At 41.3% G+C, this 5,738-nt stretch overlaps 1 long non-coding RNA gene across 1 annotated transcript; it reads left to right on the forward strand.

The window, feature by feature from the left end:
* The first annotated feature begins 535 nt into the window (after positions 1-535).
* Positions 536-2,679, forward strand: LOC132673809 (uncharacterized). Its single transcript, XR_009608208.3, has 4 exons — positions 536-609; positions 709-778; positions 885-1,017; positions 2,425-2,679. It is a non-coding gene; the product is annotated as an uncharacterized LOC132673809 (long non-coding RNA).
* Positions 2,680-5,738: the final 3,059 nt, after the last annotated feature.

Below are 5,738 nucleotides of genomic sequence, written 5' to 3' on the forward strand. Positions count from 1 at the left end.
AAAATTTTAATATCTAAAAGAAGAAGGCTGGGCCCTTCTGGACATGGGTCCAATACCTTGGTGGTGGTCCAAAATATGAAAACATACCGAAAGCATGTCAATTTCACCATGTATATAAATTTGGGGAGTGGTGATGATCTACATTTTGAGTCTGTTGCAGGCAGTGCCATTAAAAGTAGCCATTTTGTCAAGCAATCTAACTTCTTAATACCAGAAATTGTGGTGCTGACAAACAGAAGCCTGGTGAACGTGTCTTACAAAGAAAACTGTCGTATTAGATATCCAACATATTCTTCGAAACGTTGTCAAGCTGGGGTCTTTCCACAGACACAAACGCTTTACTCTCTGTGTTTTGTTCTCATAGCTAGCTGCTTCCTTCTCAACAAAAAAAATCTCAAGTTACCTGAAACTTAGTTCCTATCTCTGTTTCTCTGTGCTTTCCACACGGGCAAATGTTATTTTCAACTACCCATACTATGACCATAATGTCCGGGCAAATGTTATTTTCAACTACCCATACTATGACCATAATGTCAGCCATGCCCGGGTAGAAGCCTTGCTGCCTCAGGCTGTTGGAAGACTCTTTAAACAAAACAGATGAATTGAATGGTAAGTCACGGGAAAAAATGTGCCTTACAGCTATAGAATGGTCTTTGAGTTGGTAAGACAGGAGATGTCACTAACCACTACTGAATTTATGTTTTGTAGCTTAAGGGAGTAGCAGTTGGAAAATAATGGAAACTTAAAAAGTGGGCATGAGGCCAGTTACCAGAATTCAGTAAGTAGCTTCTACATGAAGCCGTATGCAGTTCGTAGCTTATACATAGCTCACACAACATAACACATCCTCTTCTGTGTTAATATTTATTTATTCATCCTTTCAGCAAATATTTACTGAATATCTGCTGTGTGTCAGGCACCGTTCAAAGTGCTGAGGATACAAAAATGAATATACTCAGCAAAGTTCCGCTTCTCAAGGAGCATACCTTCTGGTGAATTCAGGCACACAGTAGGTGGGTAAGTGAATAAACAACCAGATATTTGTAGTCTGTGACAAGTGCCATGACAAAAATAATAGGGTTATTCTAAGAGTTAGCAACATGAGAGGTGTTAGAGAATGCTTCTCTTAAAAGGTGGCATTTTGTGGTAAGACTTGAACGCCAAGAAGGTGCCAGCCAGATAAAGATCCAAGAGAAAAGCTTTCTGAAAGAGCCAGCAACAAATGCAAAGAGAAGAGGCAAGCAAATCTTTACCACATTTCACAAAGAAGAGTTAGGGCAGGGGGGCTGGGATGTGGTGAGCAGGGGGGAGGGGGTGGGAGATGAGGTAGGCTATATGCTGTCCGGCCTGGCCTTGCAGGGTGTAGTCAGGGGTTCAGATATTATTCTAGGTGCAGTGGAAAGCCTTTGATGATTTGTAAGCTGAGGGTAGGGAAGCCGAGTGCCAAGACTGGGCTGAGATTTCAAAAATATTGCCCTGGCTTTTGTGTAGAGAGTGACTTAGGAGGGGAGAAATAACTGGAAGCAGGGAGAAGAGAAGAGTTCAGGAATACTAGCAGCAAAGATATAGAGACACAGACATTTGGCAAGGTGTTCTGACTTGCTGAAGCATGGCTTTGGAGGGAGAGGGAGAAAGAACCTCACATGTCCTCCTCCTTGGCTCATCCTGGGCAGTAACATTCACTGCAGAGAAGAACGTGTTTGCTCAGTGATCAGAGAAAAGTTTAGAAGCCATCTGCGTGTAGCAAAGCCCAAATCCCAGAGACTACCTGAAATGCGGTACTTTAAAACACTCTCTCTACACCTAAGTCCTTATTTAGTGATGTTTTGATTTCTTATTCAGGGAGCAGGAAAAAGAATGCTCTGAAGGGGGGGAAAAAGCCCAAAGAATGTATTGAGGTAGCAGTAGGTTCCAAGTTGTTTAAATAAAGCAACACGTACACTATGCTTGTGTTAGTTTCCCAGAGCCGCCATAATAAATTACCACGAACTTGGTGGCTTAAAACAACAGAAATGTATGCTCTCACACTTCTGGAGGCCAGAAGTCTGGAATCCCCGTGATTCCCTTAGAACTCGTTTGCAGAACAGATCCTGCTTTTATACTTTGGCTGTGCTCCAGGGAGAGCATAATGGGAAGATCACCTCCTTGATCTTACAGAAAACGTCTAAGCATCTCTCTCCTCACTCATGGGGAATTGTGTCTCCAGATAAACCCATGGGACAACCCAGTTGCAAAAAGAGTGCCTCTTGGATCTTAATGTGAAATATATCTAGCCTTCTTCTTGGAAGAAGGTAGGTAGGGGCCATGGTGGGAGAAAGAACAGAATTCCCTGAAATGGGCAGTGCTCTGTCAGCTTGGCTAAAATGAAGTACCTCGTTTTCCATCAAACTGTAATTTCGGTGTTGCTTTGGACATATTTTGTAGAGGTGATTAAACTCCGTAATCAGCTAACTTAAGAGAAGAAAATTCTCATAAATAATCTTCGTGGGCCTGAGTCAAGCAGTTAAAAACGCTTGAGAGTCGAGCTGAGGTGTCCCCAAAGAGGAAGAACATTCTGCCTGTGGACAGGGGCTTCTGCTCATGCCTGTGAGTTCCAGACCACTCTTCCTGACCGCCTGCCCTACAGACTTCCGACTTTCTAGCCACCCCTGTAACTGGGTACGCCATGCCTCGCAATAAATCTCCTACTGTGTGTAAAACCTACTGGCTCTGTTTCTCTGATTCAACCCTGATTTGTACCTTACCTATCTGGAAGTCACAGCACAATCCAAAAATTTAAACTGGCTTTTGAGGATATTAAGCTTCCACCGGCATTACTCAGAATCAGTCTGGATTCTCCTTCTCCCCCAGTCTGTGCCTCTAGCAGAAAAAGTCGTATTTTTTTTTTCCATTCTGCAGTGTGTTCTTTGATTCTGGAAGCAGTAATGGTCTCCATCCATCCAGACCCAGGCATCCACTGCACAGCTGCTGTCTATTTACCCCAAACTCTGGTGAACACTGCTATTAGGCACCCTGGCCCAGTTCTGAACCATTTTGAAGGCTCTATCCGTGCCAAACAGGAACTGAGGGCTTGCTGAACACCGAGGCCTCTTTCTATCAGCCATGCTGCCCTGCCAAGGTTACTTTGATACAGCAATGCCCCAAATATGTGTGGAGAGCCACTCTCAAGATAATTTCCCCTGAGACCCCAAACCATAGGAAGAAGAAAAACCCTACAGGCCCTGCAATCCCTCCATCCCTACATCTCCACCTGTCCCCAACTTGTCTGGATTTTTCTAAAGCCACTACCTTCTTTGCATCTGGCCTTAATAAGCACCTAAGATGTAAGGATGGGGGGTGGCGGGTAGAACCTCCTGCTTCTTTCATCGTTTCCCTTTTTCCTGCCAATCCCCAAGGACTGGAAAGAATGGGCTCCCCCCTGTCGCTCTTCCTGTCTGGAACTCCTTTAAGTAAGGTCTCTGGTCTAGTTAGTTAAGTTCGATATCATCTCTCATCCAAACTGGCCTGGGAGCCTATTTTCCTGCCAAGAGTCTTACCCGCCCTCTCAGACTCTCGAGTGATAATCCACAAGGGTCACTCTGGGAAGCAGAAGGATCTAGGTGTTCAGTAATTTAACAGGAGAATTAAAAATGCATCCATGTAGTATTAGAACAACATTATCCCCATTGCTTCCTGAGGTCCACATAGATTTTGACGTATGAAATCTTCCACTGTCAATGTATTAGCCCTCCATCCAGGTAGAGGAAAGGTTAGCCTCCCCAGCAGCCACATCAGAACGTGAGCCCCCCACACAAGCAGCGATATTTAAGGGAATAAAGATAAGGAAAATCTTCAGAGATAACCTATTTTTTCATGTGACAAGGAAGCGATAAATAGTTTCAAATTTACTCTTTTGATGTAGTCTTCAAATAAAGTTGTACACAGAGCCCGAGATGTGCAGGAATTAGATTGAGAGATGTCCATCATTGCCATGATCAAATACTCTTAAGTGTTGCACACTGTAAGTTGATATATTTTTTTTAATAATCCTGAGATTTATCTTTGTGGCTGAACCCACACATTGAATTATACATGATAAGAGTGTTGAAGTGTGTTTTAGGCATACTACAATTTTGCAACTCTTTTGTCACATTTATGAATATACTTAGAACCTCGAAACCTGCAAGTGGCTCAAGCTTTCCTGGAACTCAGAGAGGCTCTATTATCAGGAACCTTCAGACTATAAAGACGAATCAGTGGCTTTGTCCTGAAATCCAGACCTTTTATCCTTGACTTAGTACAATGTTTTAGACTCTAAATCATCAGGACTATGGCTGTAGAGTTATCTCTCTATTCTAAAAGGTGGTAGGCACATATCAGGTTAGTATATATATATATATATATATATATATATATATGTGTATATATGTATACACACACACACACACACACACACACACACACACACACAAACAACCCACTTGCATGATTGTTAAAAAAGAAAAAACCTTAAAGAGTTCTACTGAGATAAAATACTTATACCATAAAATTTAATCATTTTAAGGGTTCAGTGTTTCTTGGTATATTTACAGAGTTGCATGGCGATTACTACAATTTTATTCTAGAATGTTTCCATCACTCTAAAAAGAAATGTTTATAATCACTATTGGTTCCCACCTCAACTCAAAGCAAGCACTAATCCAGTTTCTGTGTCTGTACATTTGCCAATTTGGGACATTTCATATAAAGGGAAATATATATATATATATATTTATTTAATATATATTATATTTATTAAATATATATTATATTATATCTATATTATTTATAATATATTATATTATGTATAATATATTATATTGTATATAATTATGTATTATATATATAATATATAATATATAATATATAATATAATATATTATATATATAATGATATAATTATATATAATTATGTATTATATACAATATATTACATGGTTACGTGGTTTGAGGGGTGGGGATAGGGGGAGAGATTCCCCAGCAGGTTCCACACTGTCAGCACAGAGTCCTACGTGGAGCTCAAACCCACAAACCACGAGATCATGACCTGAGCCAAAATCAAGAGTCAGATGCTTCACCAACTGAGCCACCGAGGCTCCCCAGAATAGCATTCAGTTTGGGGCGCCTGGGTGGCGCAGTCGGTTAGGCGTCCGACTTCAGCCAGGTCACGATCTCGCGGTCCGTGAGTTCGAGCCCCGCGTCGGGCTCTGGGCTGATGGCTCGGAGCCTGGAGCCTGTTTCCGATTCTGTGTCTCCCTCTCTCTCTGCCCCTTCCCCGTTCATGCTCTGTCTCTCTCTGTCCCAAAAATAAATAAAAAACGTTGAAAAAAAAAATTAAAAAAAAAAAAAAAAAAAAAAAGAATAGCATTCAGTTTAAAAGAAACTGCATTAGGTACCCCTAGGTGGCCTTAAATTCATTTTCTATCCTAAGTTCCTGCTTGATTCTGAAGAATCTAAAAAGTCCTACGAGGTGCACGGGTGAACATCTGACTCTTGATTTCAGTTCAGGTCATGATCCCAGGGTCATGGGATCAATCCCTACATCGGGCTCCATGCTGAGCACAGAGCCTGCTTAAGATGCTCTCTCTTTCCCTCTGCCCCTCCCCTGATTGCCCAAGCATTCTGTCTCTCTCTAAAATTAAAAAAAAGAAAAGAAAATAAAAAAAATGTTCTAGATGTCAGATCTTTCTTTCCTGAAAAAGAAATAATAAGATAGTTTA

This window comes from Panthera onca, chromosome C1 (genome assembly GCF_046562875.1).
Source record: "Panthera onca isolate mPanOnc1 chromosome C1, mPanOnc1 haplotype 2, whole genome shotgun sequence".
Taxonomy (NCBI): Eukaryota; Metazoa; Chordata; class Mammalia; order Carnivora; family Felidae; genus Panthera; species Panthera onca.